This window comes from Taudactylus pleione, unplaced genomic scaffold (genome assembly GCF_031769625.1).
Source record: "Taudactylus pleione unplaced genomic scaffold, aTauple2 ptg000012l, whole genome shotgun sequence".
NCBI lineage: Eukaryota > Metazoa > Chordata > Amphibia > Anura > Myobatrachidae > Taudactylus > Taudactylus pleione.
The window spans coordinates 6,776,244-6,796,615 of NW_028284415.1; the positions used below are offsets into that span (position 1 = coordinate 6,776,244).

At 42.3% G+C, this 20,372-nt stretch overlaps 1 protein-coding gene across 2 annotated transcripts in view; it reads right to left on the bottom strand.

Moving 5' to 3' along the window:
• Window positions 1-17,480, bottom strand: part of WFIKKN2 (WAP, follistatin/kazal, immunoglobulin, kunitz and netrin domain containing 2) — a 48,872-nt gene extending 31,392 nt beyond the window's left edge. For both annotated transcript variants that reach the window (XM_088468586.1, XM_088468585.1), the window contains exons 1-2: window positions 17,173-17,480; window positions 15,282-15,378 (exon numbers count right to left, since the gene is read on the bottom strand). The gene's annotated coding sequence lies outside the window, so the exon portion shown is untranslated. The remainder of the gene's footprint in view (window positions 1-15,281; window positions 15,379-17,172) is intronic.
• Between the last annotated feature and the right edge of the window lie 2,892 nt (window positions 17,481-20,372).

Consider the following 20,372-nt stretch of genomic DNA (forward strand, 5'->3'; position numbering starts at 1 on the left):
GATCTGGGGAATGTGGAAGCCAAGACAACACCTTGAACTCTTTATAGTCTTCCTCAAACCGTTCCTGAACAATTTTTGCAGTGTGGCAGGGCATAGTATCCTGCTCAAAGCATCACACTGCCTCCACTGGCTTGCCTTCTACCCATAATGCATCCTGGTGTCATCTCTTCCCCAGATAAACGACACACACACACACACACACACACACACACACACACACACACACGGCCATCCACATGATGTAAAAGAAAACGTTATTCATCAGACCAAAGAAACAAATCTTATGCTGGGCATACACTGCCAGATAAAATGTCTGTCAGACCGACAGACATTTTATCTGGCTGCCAGCCAGCCGCAGATGTTGCCGGCATACACTGTGAGAGAAATCTCACAGTGTATAGCCCGACATCTGCGCTCCGCCCCCGGGGGAGGAGACATTTCCCTGTTCCTTCCGTAGGAAGGAACACAGGAAATGTCTGGCTGTCGGCCGCGCTGGGCATACACTGCCCGATGCGGCCGACAGTTTCCCGGGTAAATATCGCATCGGACGGGCATGCTGGACAATCCAGCATGCCCGACCGAGCAATATTTAACCCTCGGTCGCCCGCATACACGCTGCAATTATCGCGGCGATCCGCCGATATCGGGCGGATCGTCCCGATAATTGCAGAGTGTATGGCCAGCATTACTGTGCTTGGCACTTCAAATGTATAAATATTATGGATCTATAACAGGTGTGCTGTCTATTAGTAAACAGGAGGCTGGTGAAAATATTTTGAAGATTGCACAATCCAAGAATTAGAGAAAATAAAATTGTCTGATAAACGACTAGTCTGTTTCTTGGAACAAACAATATACAAACTACTGTTAATCTTTTCAAACTTTTTTTGGAAAATAGTACAAATATAGATTGAAATTATGTCAAAGTACAAAGAAACAAAGTACTTGAATATAATATAATGTAGAAAATTACAAAATTACAAATACTGTATAAAAAAATCAATATAGTACACCGTATAGAAATGCAAGTAAATATACAATCAATGTCACTCAAACTATGCAACTTATAGAGCCAGTGTAAGCAGCAATTGAATTTTGAGTTAACCAATTATCACATCAACTTCGGTATATCAGTCAATCGTTGCGTCAATATAATCTACATCAATGCAGAATTATATTAGAAAAAAGGGGGGGAGAGTTAGAATAAAATGATAAAAGAAACAGAAGAAGAAAGAAAGGTGAAATAGAAATAGAGGGGGAATCACTGACAGAAGGTGAGAGATACCTTGTCTGGGGGGATTCACAGAGAGCTACATATAAATAGCACAAATAGGGGCATTTTAAGTGATATTTCTTAGCATAAACCATTCCGTGTGATCAAAGACTTTCCATATGTTATTCTGAATCTGGACCGGTAAACATTGTATGTATGGTTCCCATTTTTTGGAAAAAATCCGTACCCCTCTTTCGATGTTAAAGATAGCCATACGTCTCTCCGCATAAATTACCTCCAGCAGCGCAGTTTTCCATTCCATTAGTGTAGGTGCTGATTTTGAGATCCAGTAATTAAGGATAAGTTGTTTAGCTACTGTAACCATGACTCTCAGAGCAGGTTTCCATGGGCCCAAGGAGGACTCAGACTCCCATATTGAAAATTCTGCGAAAATAAGAGCTGCCGCATTTTTGGACAATTTAAGATGTATCGTATTATTTAGATAACACAAAATTTTATTCCAAAATCTATGGATCTTTCTGCAGTACCAGAGGTTATGCGAGAGAGAGGCATTAGAGCAGTCACATTTCACACAATTTCCCTCCTCCAGTGGCACAAAATGTCTCCGTTGGGCCGGGGACATATATGTACGATTTAAAATTCTAAGATGAATTTCTTGAAGTCTCGCTGACTTAAGGCAGGGTAAAACACAATCCAGATTCGCAACAAATGGCTCCAAGTCACATAATTCGGGTATCTCTGTGTGCCAAGCTTCCGCAACTGGTGCCCAAGCATGTATAGGAATTTCAATCAGGTATTTATATAAATGAGCTATTCTGAATTTGGTTGAGCGACATAAGAGTAGAATGCGACCCATTGTATCTGTGTTAATTGAGATCCATAAAGGATTATCTAAGGATTGAATGAAATGACGTACTTGTAGAAACATAAAAAATTGTGTACGAGGGATGTCATATTTATCCTGTAATTGTACAAAGGAGAGCAAATTGCCACCCGGATCAAATACATCTTTGATGGACATGATTCCCTTTTGATTCCACATTTTAAAAAGAGGAATGTCAAGTGAAGGGGGAAAACAGGAATTACCCCATAAGGGGATGTACGGGGATGAAAAAGGATTTTTCCCCAAATGTGTATTAACCTTCAACCACGTAGTGTAAGTGTCCCAGAATAAAATATTAGAACGAAATATCTTAGGAATGTGTATTTTAGGGGTGTGTAACAAGGCTGCTGGGGCATATGGGTGAAATAATGCTTCCTCCAAGTCAGGATTAGTATAGTGATCGGTATGTAATAACCAATCAGTTATATATCGGAATATGGCAGCTTTTGCAAATGCAGAGATGCTTGGGATGCTCAGCCCTCCATTTTTTTTCAATAGGTAAGCTCGGGAACGCGGCATTCTGGGTTTCTTGTACTGCCAAATGAATTTAAAAAAGATCTGCGTAAACTTCAGTACATCCACTCTTGTTAAAGTAATGGGTAAAGTTTGTAAAAGATAGGCTAGTTTCGGGAACACCACACTCTTTATTACAGTTACTCGTCCGAGTAGAGAGAGTTTAAGATCTTTCCAATTCTGGAGTTGGGAGTTTAATCTATTTAGCAATGGAGAGAAATTAAAAGCATATAGAGAGGATAATTGAGCTGGTATAAATATACCTAAGTATTTTAATTTATGTGTTGCAATTGTGAAAAGAGAGGCTATGTGGGGATGTGTAGCTAAAAAAGTAGCTGCATCAATAGGGAGCAACTCAGATTTACTCACATTGATGCGATAACCTGCAAATGATCCAAATGTGGTAATTAGATCCAGAAGTGTAGGGATGGATCGTAGGGGGTCAGATATAAAAAGCATCATATCGTCTGCAAATAAAGACAATTTACATGTTTGGTTTCTGATAGTAATACCCTTTACCTCCGTTTCCTGTCTTATTGCTATTGCCAATGGTTCTAGCGCAATTGCAAACAAAAGTGGAGAAAGCGGGCAACCCTGTCTCGTCCCTCTCTGTGTACAGAATACAGGTGATAAATATCTATTAGTGAAAATCTGAGTAAGGGGAGAAGTATATAAGGATCGTATGATCTCAACAAAAAGGGTGGGCATACCAAACCGACGCAGAGATTCAAACAGGTGATCCCAGGTTACCAGATCAAACGCTTTTTCTGCGTCTAAAGACAACAAGAACCTGGGATCACCCGTCTCGCCCATATGCAGAGACTGCAGCACCGTAAGGACTTTCCTAATGTTTGTGACAGAATTTCTGCCACAAATAAACCCGGTTTGGTCCGGGTGTATGATAGACGGGAGAATCAACTTCAACCGCTCTGCTAAAATTTTTGTCAATAATTTATAGTCTACGTTAAGTAGAGAAATGGGTCTATATGATGAAGGCAAAAGGGGGTCTCTGCCTGACTTCGGCAGAACTTTTATAATGGCCGAATTAAAATAGTGAGGGATTATTTTACTATCCATTATGGAGTTAAATACATTAGTTAAAGTCTCTGTGATTTGGGGACGTAATATTTTGAAAAACTCCCCACTCAGACCATCTGGGCCTGGGGCCTTGAACGTCTTGAGAGATTTAACAGCCTGATCTACCTCTTCATGTGTAATTTTGCCAATCAATATATCAGCCTGTGCAGATTAAATCTGTGGCAGGGTGTGTGATTCCCAAAAAGCCTCCTTTTTAGTGATATCTATTGGGTCTTGGGAATAGAGGTTTTGGTAGTAACGGAAAAAGATATTTGCGATATCTTTGCCATTGAATTGTATGGCAGAGCTTTCATCTTTGAGAGCTGCAATATTATTATGTGGCTTGGTACCTCTCAGCATGTTTGATAGGAGTCGGCTAGGTTTGTTGCCGTATCGAAAGAAATGTAATTTACCTGAGTATACATATTTATCATCCATTTGAGTGAGGATTTGATCAAAGTGTAACCTGCACTCACCATATGCGGCTCTAGTCACCGGTGAGGATGAAGCTCTTAGAGCTTGAAATGCGGATGTTAAGGCCGTCTGTGCAGATCTATAAGTGGCGTCCTGTTCAGCCTTATATTTTGTCATAAAGGAGATAATTTCCCCCCTAATCACCGCCTTAGCAGTTTGCCAATATAAACCTGGGTTATCTTTATGTATTTGGTTGTTCATTTCGTAATTGGCCCAAGCAGACTCTAGCATTGACTTAAATTTAAGGGATGAGGCTAATTTTGCCGGAAATCGCCATTGGGAGTATGAACCCAAAAGGAATTTCCCCTGTACATCCACCCACACCGGCGCATGATCCGAAATAGCTATAGTTTCAATCGATGTATCGATAATCATTGGGGATATTGAGTTAGATAAGTAAAAATAATCAAGCCTAGAAAAGGCGTTATGAGTGGCTGAGTAGTACGTGTATTCCAGATCAGTGGGGTGTCTCATTCTCCACACATCTAATAAATTCAATTCTTTGGCTATATAATTAAACCTATTTTTGGTTGTTTGGGGGAGGAATGAGAGAAAGTTTTCCTATCTAAGGTTGGGGAAGCGACCAGATTGAAATCACCCCCTAATATAATCTTAGAATCTGCAAAAGAATATAATTTGTTAATCAATCCTAAGAAAAAAGATTTATCATATATATTGGGACCATAGACATTACACAAACAATATCTAGTGCCGTCTAGCGTAACATCCATAAGAATGTATCGGCCCTCTTGGTCCACATCAGAGGAGTGAATATCGAATTGAATACCCTTGCGTATTAGGATTACCACTCCACGTGATTTAGAACCAAATGATGATGATGCCAGTACCTGGTGGTGCAGTGTGTTTAGCTTGGCGTGTTCTGTGGGAGTTAAATGAGTCTCCTGTAAATAAGTGATATCGGATTTAAGCTTATTAAGATATGTCAATATGCGCTTTCTTTTCACTGGTGAGTGAATCCCCCTGACATTCCAGGTGCAAAACCTAAGGTGGGAATGCATCACAAGGTGTGGAAATTAGGTAATGCAAATAGTAAAAAAATGTAGTATAAATGTTAATATACTCCCCATAATACCGGTTGGTGTTAGGTAGGTTCATAATAATATGAATGTCGGCTCTAGTATAAGTCATAAATAAGCTATGAAGGGCATGAGCTTCGTGATTCATACAGTATAAAGAAACAAATAAACAAATGGACATAGACATAAAAAGAAAATAAAGAAAGACGCTGATATGCATAGATTGCGAATCAAATGCAAACATATAACCAAAACTATAGTCATTGATCTCAGCCTATTGAAAAGGAAAAAAATAAAAGACAATAGTCTTAATAATAACTATAAAGCAACGTCACAAGTATATATGTAATTATAATCCTAAATCAGACTATAAACATATTTTTGAAGAAAAGGGTAAAACCTGGTAAAGGCATCAAAATAGGTATGGGACATCTTCCCGTAATCAATCATTATGGTCCATTGTGGAGGGGTCCGAGGACTCTTTTACTTCGTTAAGGAAAGCCTTGGCGTCAGCAACTTCTGTGAAATCTTTAGGGCCTTGAGATGAGAAAATGCGAAGTCTAGCTGGGAATAAGAGCGCGAAGCGAGTCCCTGATTGGATGAGCTGAGAGCAGACAGGGGACATATTTCTGCGTGCTCTGGCAACCTCCGCGGAGTAGTCCTGGAACAAGAGGATACGTTGGCCATCCCACTGAAGAGGGCCCTTCTGTCGAGCAGTTGACCATATCAGATCCTTGTGACGAAAATTTAAGCACTTGAAGATAACAGCTCTAGGGCGTGAGATGTTAGAATCGCGAAAAGGACCTAATCTATGTGCTCGTTCTATCTCAAAGTTATTCAGTTCAGCCGAGATGCCGAGTAGCTCAGGGAGATCGGTTTGAAGAAATTTAGTGAGATCGTTGCCTTTAATCGTTTCCTTAAGACCCAGAAGTCGCAGGTTGTTGCGTCTGGACCTATTTTCCAGATCGTCTACCTTGGATAGTAATTGTTGTTGTGTGGTCGACATGGTAGCAACTTGTTGTTTTAGTTCCGAAAGTTCATGAAAGTTGACTCCGATCCTGTTTTCATTTTCACGCACTTGTTGTGAGACAGAGGACATTTGCGTCTTAATATCCGCCAGTGCCCCCATGAATTTATCCGCTTGGTTTTGCAGTAGTGGTTCCACTGTTTCTTTAATGGCTCTAACTATCTCTGCATATGAGAGAGGAGCAGGAACCGGGCCCATTGTGTTATGGGTAGTAGCGGGTTCGGAACTATGTGTGTGTGGCATGTTTTCCACAGGGTCTGTAGGTTGATCTGTACGTTTGCTACTACCCCTGGCTCGATTTGCCTTGGGGGTGGGCTGTGGAGCCATGAACTTATCCATGTAGAGATTGGTCTTAATTTTCACCAGGTTATGATAATACTGAGGAGTGTGTTGCTTAGAAATGGCTGTGATCACAGACAGGAGATCCTTTACATTTCAAATAATTGTGAAGTAACTTGAAAAATAGGGCTGGAGCACCATCTGGTGGTAGAAGCTGGCACTGTAACTATTCCCCAGAGTAAAGGATATGTACATAAATATTGCCAAATTTATCATCAGCTATAGCTGGGGATTCAAAAGAAGTATAGAGTTGCAAGACTTCTGTTTATAAGCAGCTGTACGTTCTCCAGTATAGGGCTTTAACTGGTAACACACAGTACCTTGTCTCCTGTATATGCAGTGTCTGCAAAATGGCGCCGTCTGTAAAAGGACCTTGAAAGGAGCCAGCGTCTGCCTTCTGCAATTATGATATGCGGTCGCGGGGACCCGTCCAGCGGCGTCCCCGTGTGTTCCCCTTGCTGCTCGCACCCACCAGCTGACTGTCTGTGAGCCAGCGTCGCGGGGTTTGGCAGTGGACCAGGCGCGATGCAGGAGCCGGGAGGCGAGGGCCGGAATCCAGCACCACGCACCGCGTCTGCAGTAGGCCGCGAGGTCCGGCAGCCCGAGTCCGGGAACCAGGATCCCGCTAGGCAATGGGAACACCCGCCTTGGGGGCAGAGATGGCTTGTGGCGGTAGGAGAGCCAAGAAGCACCGCGCACGGCCGGAGGGACTGGATCAGCAGGCTCAGTCGTAACGGAGCCCCGACTCCATGCAGCTTTCCTCCTCGGCTTCCAGGCCACGCCCCTCTGAAGAAGTTTAATAAATATGAAACAATACACATGTATAAACAACAACAATTAATATTATACCACATGCATGTGAATAATAGATATGTCTCAATAACCTGAAACAGGTAAAAAAAAACCTGACTGCAGTTGGTGTTTAGAAAAATTGTGATATAAATGGCTAAAATGTGTAACATTATAAAACTGAGCTTCCACAACACAAAGTATCTGATTGGCACCACTGATAAATGCAACAATGTGGCTGAATGGGCTAAGTTCAAGATTCCACAGATGACTGGATCTGAATAGCTGGGCTCCGCTACTGTGAATAGCTTCACTACTGGCGTCCCAGTGTGAAAAGGAGTAATGCTAATGGACACAATGGGTAAAGTGGAAAAGGTAATGGTACAACCTTCAGATGTTTAGTCCACACCGATGTGAGTCTTGAGAAAGTCCTGGTGTTTCACGGGATGAAACGTGTTGACGTCATCACCCAGGCAGACGAGATATCCACAACAGCAGCATGGTGCCATTCCGACAATTGGGCCATCCTCATTGAGACACATCATCTCTGGAGTCCATTGCCGTTTGGCACATGGCCACTGTCCACTACAGGCAGCCCCAGTCTTCTGTGACACGGCAGCCGGCTCCTTCCAGCAGCGGCTGTACTATCAGACGGGCCAAGCCAGGACAGACACCGGTGTGGACTTGGCACCCGCAGGTCATTTAGACTACTGCGGCATGGCAGCCGGCTCCTTCCAGCAGCGGGTTTACCACAAGACGGGCTGCGCCAGGAGGGACATCGGTGTGGACTAAACCGCTGAAGGTTGTACCATTACCTTTTCCACTTTAGCCATTGTGTCCATTAGCACAACTCCTTTTCACACTGGGACGACAGTAGTGAAGCTATTCACAGTAGCGGAGCCCAGCTATTCAGATCAGTCATCTGTGGAATCTTGAACTTAGCCCATTCAGTTGTTGCATTTATCAATGGTGCCAATCAGATACTTTGTGTTGTGGAATCTCAGTTTTATCTTGTTACACATTTCAGCCATTTATATCACAATTTTTCTAAACACCAACTGCAGTCAGGTCTTTTACCTGTTTTAGGTTATTGAGACATATCTATTATTCACATGCATGTGGTATAATATTAATTGTTGTTGTTTATACATGTGTATTGTTTCATATTTATTAAACTTCTTCAAAATATTCTCACCAGCCTCCTGTTTACTAACAAACAGCACACCGGTTATAGATCCATAATATTTATACATTTGTAGTGCCAAGCGCAGTAAGATTTGTTTCTTTGTTTTTTCTGTGGAGACCTTGGTCTCTGGGGTTCCGACTAAACCCCTATTACGTGCAGCTGGCACTGATTCAATTTATTACCATCAAATTGAGCGCCGGGTTGTTTGCAGTTTTATACAGCTTATCCCTTCATTCATCAGACAAAGCCACCTTTCTAGTCACTGAGTGTGACTGAGCAACCCCAACCGATGAGGGACAGGGCAGGGACGAATGTGAGCCTTCTCAGCTGGTTATTTTATATTTTCTGTGCGGGTCAATGCGATTGGCTGGTCCCCACAGAAAAAAACAATTACATTGGCTGGTCCCCACAGAAAAAAAACCCAATGCATTTGTTTTTCCTGTGGTGGCGATTTTGTTTTATATTTTTTTCTGTGGTGGGCAATGTGTGTGTTTGTTTTTCTGTGGCAACCAATGTCTGTCCTTTTTCCTGTGGGGTGCCAATATGTCAGTGTTTATTCCCATGGGGCCCAATGTGTATGTTTTTTCCAGTGAGGGACTGATGGTGTGCCTTTAGAAATATTAAAAAAAAAAAAATTTTAAATTCTTTATTTAGAAAGCTCATAGAGAAGAACATAGAAAAAAACACAAATGTAATAAACAGTACAAATAAGCCATTTTTTTTATAGCGATAAGTATATGAGGGGGGGTCAGTAAAAGGGGAGGAAGGGTGTTGGAGGGGGTGGGAACAGGATTACCAAAGGAAGCAGAAGATCATAGAGTACCAAACGCTAGACAAGCCTTATAATGAAGAAAAACGTGTAATTTGGGGGAACAGGAGAGAAGAGTATGCAGTTAATTAGGGGGGTTTGTCACAGAGGAGTCAGATTGGGAGGAGTACATGGGCAGAGAGCGCAGGGAGCAGAGGTGGTGAAGTGCTATCGTATGAGAGCCACGGGGCCCAAACCTGAGAAAACATATTGCCTTTATCATAAAGATAGTAGGTAATGTTTTTCATTTCCGCTATATGTCGATTTGTGATTTTAGGGCAGAGAGGGTCGGTGGTAGAGGGTTTTTCCAGTTACGAGCAATCAAACTTCTAGCAGCAACTAGAATGTGGGACAACAATTTAACGGAGCGTTTGCTGAGATCTGGACGGGGGGGGTAACTTAAAAGGAAGGTCCATGGGTCTATCAGAATCGGGTCTCCAAAGAAGAAGAGCATGAACTGAGGTCCAGAAAGGTTCAAGAGCCGGGCAGGTCCACCAGATATGGGTTAGAGTACCCCGGATGCCACAATTTCTCCAACAAAGGGGTGAGGCAGAAGGGAACATACGGGAGAGCCGTACTGGGATATTGCACCAACGGTAATACAATTTATAGGAAGTTTCTTTAAGGCGGGTAGAGATAGAGGTTTTAGCAATTGCCAGTCTCATGTCATCCCAAGCCTCTTCGTCAAGTGGAGGGTCAAGATCTATCTCCCAGGAGGATTCATGGGGATTAGTAATAGGCAGAGCAGCATCAATAAGAATGCTGTATGTTTGAGAGATCATCCCTTTAGACATTGGGTAATATTTACAGAGTCGTTCAAACGGGGTGAGGTCGCGGAGAAGTGGGGCCTGTGGTAGGGAACCTAAAAAATGTCGTATTTGGAAATATTCAATGGGATTTAGGGATTGGGTTGGACATTGCAGTTGTAGGTCCAGGAGGGAGAGCCAGAGCCCTTGTGAACAAAAATCAGCAGGAAATTTAAGGGATGCTGTTATCCATGATTTCGTGCAGGCTGCATGCAAACCTGGGGGGAAATTGGGGTAGCACCATATGGGGGTAAGAGGAGATATAGGGGTGGTAATATCAAATTTGTGTATAATACCCATATGTATAGGAGGAATTTAAGTGTTGGAGGAAGGTTAGAGGGAGGACGACGGTATTTCCTTTGTAGGTCCCATAGGGAAGATAGGTCTCGGGAACTAATATAGCTGGATTCAATATCAAGCCAGGAGGATGTTCCACGGGGGGAGTAGGAGGAAACAATTTGGGAAAAATGTGAAGCCAGAGAGTAGAGCTTAAAATCCGGGAGACCTCTACCCCTTTTGGATGGACGAAGATAGTCGAGGGTGTTTACCATTCCATATAAAACGGTTGATAGATTTCTGAAGGTTTTGAAGGAGGGTAAGGGGAACCGCCACTGGGTGGGTCTGGAAAAGGTAGAACCACTTAGGGGGAATAGTAATTTTGACTGTGATGATTCTGCCCACCCACGAGTGTATAAGCCGTTTCCAGGAAGTCAGATCCGCTTGTAGTTTCGTAAAAAGCTGGGGAAAATTCTCTTGATATGAATGCTCATAACGGGATGTCAGGGAGACCCCAAGCTATTTAATTTTCCTGTGTTGCCATTTAAAGCTGTAGGAGGATTTAAGGGCCTCAGCTACCTGGTGGGGGGTATGGAGGAGCATGGCCTCAGAAATTTTCAAATCTTGTTTGGTGTGACACTAGTTGAAAAAGGTTGAAAATCACTGGTCTAGTGTGTACGCAGCCTTAGCTTCCTAGAACACTGGGATATATATTCCAGTCACTGAGAGACAGCACAGTAAACATATGCCTAGCGAACTGGTGCACACAGCAATGCAGTGGTGTACTCAGCTGATGCAGAGGTGTTGTGGGAGATGTATCATGTCCCAGGGGAGTTCCCCAATTAGCAAAGATGAAACATTGGGAGTATACATATAAGGTACTTAAGTAACTCGACTACAAGAATTATTAAACACCAACATAGACATTTTTATATATAAAGCCTAAAGGCAATGAGCATTCAAAGCGGTCGTCCCGTGGGCCCCTACACAACGCCAGGACCTGGGGGCACCAACAATTAAGCAACTTGGTCACGTCAAACTACTGATGACTGCTGGTTTGGGATGACAGCACACATACTAGTAGTCGGCACAGTAAGTTGCAATACTGAATGCTGATCAGGTTGCAGTTTGAGGGCTGTTTAAGGCTTGTATGTGCAAATTTTTCAAAACTGAATAGTACTTCAACTACTGAATTGATTTGATTGGGTGTGGGATCAGGGGGTGTTGGGGGTTCATTGGGGATGCAAGTTACTCTAATTTTATTGTTGGGGGCCCCCACATAATGTGGAATTGGACTGCATTATTCTGTATTAAGTTGATTGCTCACTGCAGCTCTATTGAAAGCATCCGAATACATTTCTCCTTCAGAGCTAGCCTATTGGCTTGTTACTCACACTCTGGACCTGATTCAGACCTGCTTGCTAGAATGCAATAGCTCTTAGCTGGCCGATTTTTGCATTCTGCGCATGCATCACAATGCGCGTGCGCGAACCACTGTGACAGATCGGGAAGCGCTCGCTCGCCCAGCATAGACAGCCCAGTTGAGTGACAGAAGAGGCCGTTTGTGGGTGGTAACAGGGGCAGGTCCCTTGGAAAGGGTGGAGTTGAGGTACGAACACAGGCGTGCCTGTGTGTTTCCACGCCGTTTCATAGGCGTACATAGTTAACAGGCTGCGTAATTGTACACGTCACCTGGTTGTATTTCACACTGAAGTGACTGCAGTGCTTGCGGCCAGATATAGTCAACCTCAAGCGCTACGAGCACATCCAATGGTGCTCGATGAACCAATGTTTTCATGCTCTTCCAGGAGATGACGTGCGCAAGTGGCCGTCTTATGAATGGCTGGTGGGCGTCTGCATACACAAAGTGATCACTCGCCAAGACATAGTGGGCGTGCTAATGCCTTGCCGTGCGATTGCCTGCCTTGCTGGGCGTGCGCTGGATTTACATACGCTGGGAGCGAGTGATCGCATCTAACGAGCAGGTCTGAATCAGGTCTTCTGTCTGCTCAGTCAGAGGAGGACCTGCCAAATAGAATATGGAAATAAAAAGTATAGTGGTCGCTAACAGCACATATAACATATAAGCCGAGAGCTGACTCACCTAGGAGGTACCCCAGAAACCTCCAAATGGCACTATATGGACCAGCACATCCTCCCAATGCTGGCTCCCTTCATGCCTCTCAGAACTGCAAATAAAAAGTATAGTGGTCGCTCACATCGGCTTAATGATATTACACAGGTGCTTGAAAAGGGAGAGGTTTACTCTAAACCACAGAAAAAAAGGATATTCCCTCCAGCACACTGCAACAATATCAGCAGAAATACTTGAATCCTACATGATAATAGAAATTAAGAGGTATTAGTTGCATACATTTGCAAATATATGATTAAGCTCCGGGCCAGCGTCAAGGCTCCTCTATACCGGTGTCCCTAACATTCAGGGGTTCACGTCTGAGGCATAGGGCACCCCAAAAGAATCCAGCCAAGGACCATCCACAGGTCATGTAAAGTATAGATGTGTACTATTATCATGTAGGATTCAAGTATTTCTGCTGATATAGTTGCAAATATAATATGAAACCTGCTACAGAAGAGCATATGAGAGCATGAAGGTCACATTTAGTTATATAGAATTTTACTTAGTGAAAGTATTTTATTCCACTGAATAATACACAACTTTTCATATATATTAATACCACAAAGAATAGTGGAATTCCAGTGGAAGTTCTTTAAAATTGAGTAATTTGAATCCATAGCCCAACACCTGTTCAAGAGTGCAGCCGAAAGGTACTACGCAATACTGTAGTTTATTTTCTCATTTCATAATCCAATTTTGAAAAAGTTGTAAACTTGGGGCAGGACTATTGGCAAATCCAACCAAAACGCATAGTCTAAAGCACAGGTTCTCAAACTCGGTCTTCAGGACCCCAAACAGTGCATGTTTTCCAGGTCTCCTCACAGTATCACAAGTGCAATAATTAGCTCCACCTGTGGATCTTTTAAAATGTGTCAGTGAGTAATGAATACACCTGTGCACCTACTGGGTGACCTGCAAAACGTGACCTGTGAGGGGTCCTGAGGACAGAGTTTGAGAACCACTGGTCTAAAGCACTGGTTCTCAAAGTTAGTCCTCAGGACCCCAAACAGTTCATGTTTTCGGGGCCATCTGTGGATTTTTAAGGTGTGAAAGTTGGGGATGTAGTCGGTATCCCAGCTTGCGGGATGCCGACGGTCTGAATACCAGCGCCAAAATCCTGACAGGTTGGGATCCCGGCACCAGTATCCCGACTGCCGCCGTCCCGAAAGTATCGGGGTGTTTTAAGGGAGGTTAGGGTGCGGGGTTAAGGTTAGGCACTAGGGGGAGGGTTAGGATCAGGGTGCGGGGAGGGGGAGGTTAGGTTTAGGCACTAGGGGGGAGGTTGGGTTTGGGCACCGGGGAGGTGTTAGGTTTACGGTGCAGGGAGGGGGAGGTTAGGCATCGGGGACGGAGGGTTAGGGTAGGGGTTAAGAAATCATTTACCTGTCTTCCCTGTGGGTGTCGGGATGCCGCTGTCTGTATTCTGACCAGCAGCATTCCAACAACCGGGATTTCACACCCAACCCGACAGTTAGACATACACTTGTGCCCAGCTAAGTGGTCTGGATAATGCAAATGGTTAGTTTAAGGGGTCCCAAGGACTGGGGTTTACAGTGCTATAGCTTGTTCAATCAGTTTTCAGTACACATGCAAACACATCCTGTTTGCACACTTCTAATTAGTCACACAGCGTATCACCCAACTGTGATATGCACTAATCTCAGTGTGATAGGTGGGATAGCACTGCACACCTCTATCTACTAGAACTGCAATCTTATAACCAATCAATTACTTACTTCCGGTAATTCCTACTTACAGCGTGAGACAGGATGCAAAAAAAAGCCTTGTATTAACCAAATAAGACAGGGACGTGCAGTCAATTTGATAAAAAAAATGATTAGAATAATACAAAGAAGATATATATAACTTATAAATATGTTCTTTGTTTATTGTAATCATTTTTATAGTTAATGCTCACCAGCTTTGTGGAGCTCCCTGGGACTGCAGGGAGAAGACAGATGAAGCAGCAACAGCTGCAGAGCTGGGGCAGGGCCACACCACGGGCAGTAAGCTGCACAGAAAAAGAGCTAAAATAGGCATGCCTCAAAGTATGGGGGACACCTGGGATGTGTCATGTGACCAGGAAGTGCACTGCAGAGTTTAGAGATCGCTCAATCAGCAGAGGCAAGAGAAGAGACAGTGATGAAGGTAGGAGAATCAATGGACACTGAAGCTTAGTGTAGTGAGGGGAAAGTTACAGTGAGTAGGGGGTGAGAGACTCCCAGAGGGAGACTCAGACCCATCTCCATGTGTGCCTCCCCAGACATTGACCTCACCACACGTCACTGAAATCAGGGGGATATAATTATCTTGAATTATTAGTTACCCTCAGTTCAGATAGCAACCAAGTATTAAACAGCCTAAACTTGTATATAATAAGAACGCAGCCACAGAGTCTGGAGATATCAGTTATTGTACTCAAATCAAAATAACAGATCTATATCTATATATAACATTTATTTATAATAATAACAATCAAAAATGTATCAACAATTGTCAAAAAGACAATAAACAGAAATAATAAAAATTGTATTAATCTTGAGAAATGCTGTTAATATTATTTTGTTAATATTACGGATATAAAATATTGCCACACTCAGCTGCAGCCGTTACTGACCCAGCCATCTCACCTTGCACCGCCGTTTCTACATTATGCCATACCAAGCCCAAAACCCCCCTGTACTTGGCTCACCTGAATAGAAAGGTTCCTCTCTCCACACATGCTGGGTAAACCACAGAGGAACAGGGCTGACCGCCGACATTCTGAATCCAAGTTGGCGGCCCTCTGTCTAATTAATAACAAGGTAATACTCATTTAATATTGAGCAATGAAGCCGATTCAGACCCGGATGCTAAACTGCGCTCTCACGCAGCCAAAAGGGGCCAGGTATGCAAATGCCGTGGTCGCACTGTCTGGTGGTAGGACGCCCTCTATGTCTTAGAGAGCGATGACAGAGCGAATGCACGCCAGTATAAAGACGCCAACCTTTCTTTCGTAGCACACATCTCCAGGAAGTGTATGATTAATCAGTAACATCGAGAGCCATCGGAGCTCTTGAGGTAAACCCTTCCCCACCGCAAGCACTGCAGACTGAAATACAACCAAGTGACGTGTACAATGACGCTTCTTTGCTAATTATGCACACCCATAAAACTCAGTTTTGATGCCCAGACACACCTGTGTTCGCAGCACCACTCCCCTGTTGAAATCACCTTCCCCTGTTACCACCCACAAACGGCACTGTCACTCAAAATAGAGTCCAGTCTGTGTACTACAAGCGCACAATTCCCGGATGCAGAGACTGGTTCGCGCATGCGTACTTTTACACATATGCATGCGCAAACATGCAATAATCGCCCATAGCGTGCGTACTCAGCTTAGCGAACGTGTCTGAATCAGACCCAATGTACCAATAAAATGTCACGGACGTCACTATACAGGTTATGTGTGACTACATTAAGAATAGGCAGAATATTTAAAAGTGTCTAGTATCATTTTATAGACAATTCATAGTATAAATTGCAAATCACATAGCTTAATGCTACAACATATAGAGTTTTTAGTAATGTTAATACAAGGGAACTTAATGTTAGTATGTAAAGCGGGCTTGGAATCCTTCATTGCATAATTTGCTCTTTCTTCTCATATCATACAGCACTCATTTCGCATGTTAGTTGGATTATTCTTGTTCATCTCTGACACTTCCCTGGCACTACCAAATCTTTTCCTCACTAGTGCTGGGTTCAGTTAGGAGATATGCTGCTGAAATGATCTGGTACCCTTCAACTGTACCAAGCAAAGGACCTTGTTAGCCAAATATTGTAGGATTTATTCTGCCTTCATTATATTTTGTTGTCTAGCCCTCCCTTTCTGCCTCTTCCCTCACATTTTCGTCAGTTCTTCCCTCCACCTACTTTCGTTATTGCGTGACTTTGTTTGTATCCACCCAATGTGTTGTCTCTATTATATAAAGAAAAATAAATCTCGATAGATTTCAGTAAGATACATATTGACTTGGCCTTTATACAAGAAGCTCATTTATTCCAATCTAAGATTTTTAAATTTAATATGCTAGGTTGGAGGGTAATTTCCTCTGCCCCATTTTACTCTATCCAGAGTTGTTTTATTAGCAAATTATTCGCTTCCCATCCATGTCCTCTCTGCTATAATTGATCCTGAGGGGAAATATCTCATCATAGAGGTTACCATTTGATATAGTGCTTTGCAATATATGCCCACCAAATAGATATAAGGTGTTTTTCTGTACTCTCCTTTCTAAACTGTACAGCATATATTTGCAGACACAAATTTGCTTATTTGTGAATACTTCAATCTGTTCCTTGGTAATGGATAAACCCCCATTAAAACTGGCATATTCTAACTCACCCAGCAACTACACTTAACCAATGACTGGAGGGCTACACACCCAATTGACCAGGATTACATGTGTTTGTTGGCTGTGCACCGGACTTTCTAGACTTGATTACATCTTATTGTCAGTCTCTCTCTTTCCAAGAATTAAAGACAGTGATATTAAGTCAATAAGCTTATCAGATCATGCTTTAGTTTGGGTTTTCCTTACCCTAACCACAGATGAAGGCCCTTTTAGACACTGGAGGTTCTCTTCACATCTAACCTCATCCCTTAAATTTCATAGCCAAGTAAAAGTCCTCGTGGCAGACCTACAAACACAACAATTTGACCCATGAGCATGACAACCCTCTATTAATCTGGCAAGTTTCTAAAGCTGTGGTACGGGAAGATATCTCCTATGTCACTAATACGCGTAAGAAATTCCTGAAATTGCTTAAATCTTCTCAATTGGCTCTCACTGAAGCCTTCTAGAGGTTTCAATCCTCCTCTACTCCCTTAATAAACAGTACATTTGGAAAGAAAAGATCATTTTGATCGCATTTTTACCAATATGGGCCACCGATTCACTTTCCATTAGGAATACTAAATTTCATAAATTTGGTAATAAGACAGGCTGTCTTCTATCTAATCTTTTATGAAGCCCTAGAACCACTACCCTCAAACGTCTTCTTAAACCTGATGGCAGTTAAACCTCCTCTAGTGCTCTGCATATTTTAACGCAGCGATTTTTAAAATCCTCCCAAAATCAGGAAAAGACCCAGAATGCTCGGGATCTTATCGGAATAACTTCCTCCTCAATGCGGACTATAAAATATTGCTGCAGATTTTGGCATACAGATTGAAATTTGCACTGCCTTCATTGATCCATGAGAACCAGATGAAATTGATTTGGGGTAGGCACTCTGACGTCAATATTCATATGGTCCTTGTTGCAGTGCATTGGCTCAAATCCTCAGGGGATCAGAGTCAATGCAGTTTAGTGCTTTGGTGCAGAAAAGGCATTTAACCTGGTCTCCTTGAATCATTTATTTGTTCACTTCATAGATTTGGATTTAGTGATAATTTTATTGCAATTCTTCACACACTGGGCCTGATTGCAGAGTTGTACACGGTTAGCATTGTGCAATGCTAACATATGCTAATGCAGCATGCATCTGGTGTAAATAGACACCACCTGCATGCTTGTGTAATCTGCAGCTGAGTCCGACAACGCAGCCATCTGAATAAGCCTCAGGCCACTCAGATCGCTAGCAACTCAGACCGAAGGCAGGAAATCTGCATTGGAAGCAGACCCTGGCTTCGCTACTCCTAGAAAATAAGGGCGACGAGCCCATTTCCGGAAACGCTGGCCTGCCCCTCCCCCAAACAGCTGCATCGAACTTCTAACTATTGGGTTTGCATACTACACAGAACCATACCCAATGTACGCTGGATGCTACTTCACAAATTTCCATAATGGTTACATTTAGAGTTCTTTTCCAATTCAACAGGGTACAGACAGGGTTGCCCCCTTTCCCAATTACTTTTTTGTGATTGCTCTTGAGCCGCTTGCGATAGCCCTCTGCAAATCTTATGAATTCCATGGGATCCAAGTAGGCAAGATGGAGCCTTTTTGCTGACCCAGCCTCCTCGGTCCCTGAAGAACTTATAATTATATCAAAATTTGGCTCTTTTGCAGAGTACCGCATTAACGTAGCTAAGTCATAATACTTACCTCTTACTGGCTCCTCTCGAGATTTCCATCCCGTACCTGTTCTTTCTCCATTCCATTACTTGCAGACTAAACGCAAATATTTGGAGATCAAAATCCCTTCCAGTTCAGAAGTACTTTATTTGATTAAGTTTTCCCCTCTGCTAAACTCCATTCCGAGGCTACTCACCAATTGGACCTCCCTGCCCTTATTATCAGGCTGAGTTGCTGTATTGAAAAGTATAGTCTTTCGTAAAATTTCATGTTATGCAAAGGTTAGCTATTGCCATTACTAAATTTGATATTTCTGCATTACATAGGATATTTTCTAATAACAGGACACTCAGAATTTCCATATCCAAACTATGCCTCCAACTTAAAAGGAGGTGGCTTAGGTGTTCTCTACTTATTGGATTGTTCTCTATTTTCTATTAATATGTAAGAAAAAGAATGGTAACAACAACTCCTGGCACTGATGCCTCTAAATAACAATGATATAAAGGTAAAAATAAAAAATACTTTCCTTCAGACTGGTATCTCTTTCAGCAGTAAGTACATTTTTCATTATAAAAAGAAAAAATAAGAACAAAGTGTAATCCCATAGGTAATTTATTCAGAACAATTCAAATATTTAACATATAAAAAGTGCAGACTATAAGAAATATATAAAAGATGAACATACTGACTGGAACAGAAAATAACAAATAGATGGATTCTGATATGAGTGTCAACAGCAGTGTATTAAAGTGGATAAATAGGCTTATAAACTGTGCAAATAGCAATATCAAAACACAGATTGTAAATGGCACACTATACTAGATATCCACCCAGGAAAGCATGGGGTGCAAGTAAGGTGACTCCAGACATCATCTTGCGTGTCTCACAAGTAGTAGAGCTGGGAAGTCCTTGTCCCTTAAATGTGGAGTAGCATCAGATAGTGCCAATGCATTTCGAGCTGTTGCTCTTCCTCAGGGTTATCCTTGCTACTCAGTAAGTGGGCTTTTAAACGCCGAGATCCACATGCAGACGAAACCGGAAGTGATGCGGTCCCGAACTTCCGCTTTCACGCCAGGGTTTCCTGATGTATTAGATACCCGCAGAAGAATGACTACAACATCTACTATTGGTAGTTTAGGAGGTAGGTGGAGGTTCTTCATTATAAATAGCTCCAATGCTCGATTTGAAGACAACATTTAACATAGAGTCCCAAAAGTCATACCTGCCCAGACCGGAAGTGACCATAGAAACCAGAAAGGACGTCCACACTGTCTGGTGCACAGAAGATCACAGTGTGATGGTGTTCTTCCACGTATCATTGGTTCCGAATTCTTAAGTTACCAGACAGTGCCACATGATCCAGAATAATGGTAACATTTCATATAGAATAAAAAATTAATAAACATCATAAAATCTTAAAATATGAGAAACATAATAAAATAAATATAATATAAAATATCATAAAGGGGAGATACATAGCAGCAATCAGAAGTTAAACATGATAAAACCATATGGAGAACATGATATACTCTAATAAGTCAATAATTATTACATCTCATAAAATGAATGAGAGACCAGAATATATAGGGAAATTAGAGATAGCCTTTATAAAAATCACTTAATTTAAAAACCATTTCAACCCGACGTCTTTATTAAGACCTTCTGGGGAAAGAATTTTAAGCTTATGTATCCATTTCATCTCCATCCTTGCCAGCTTGGTT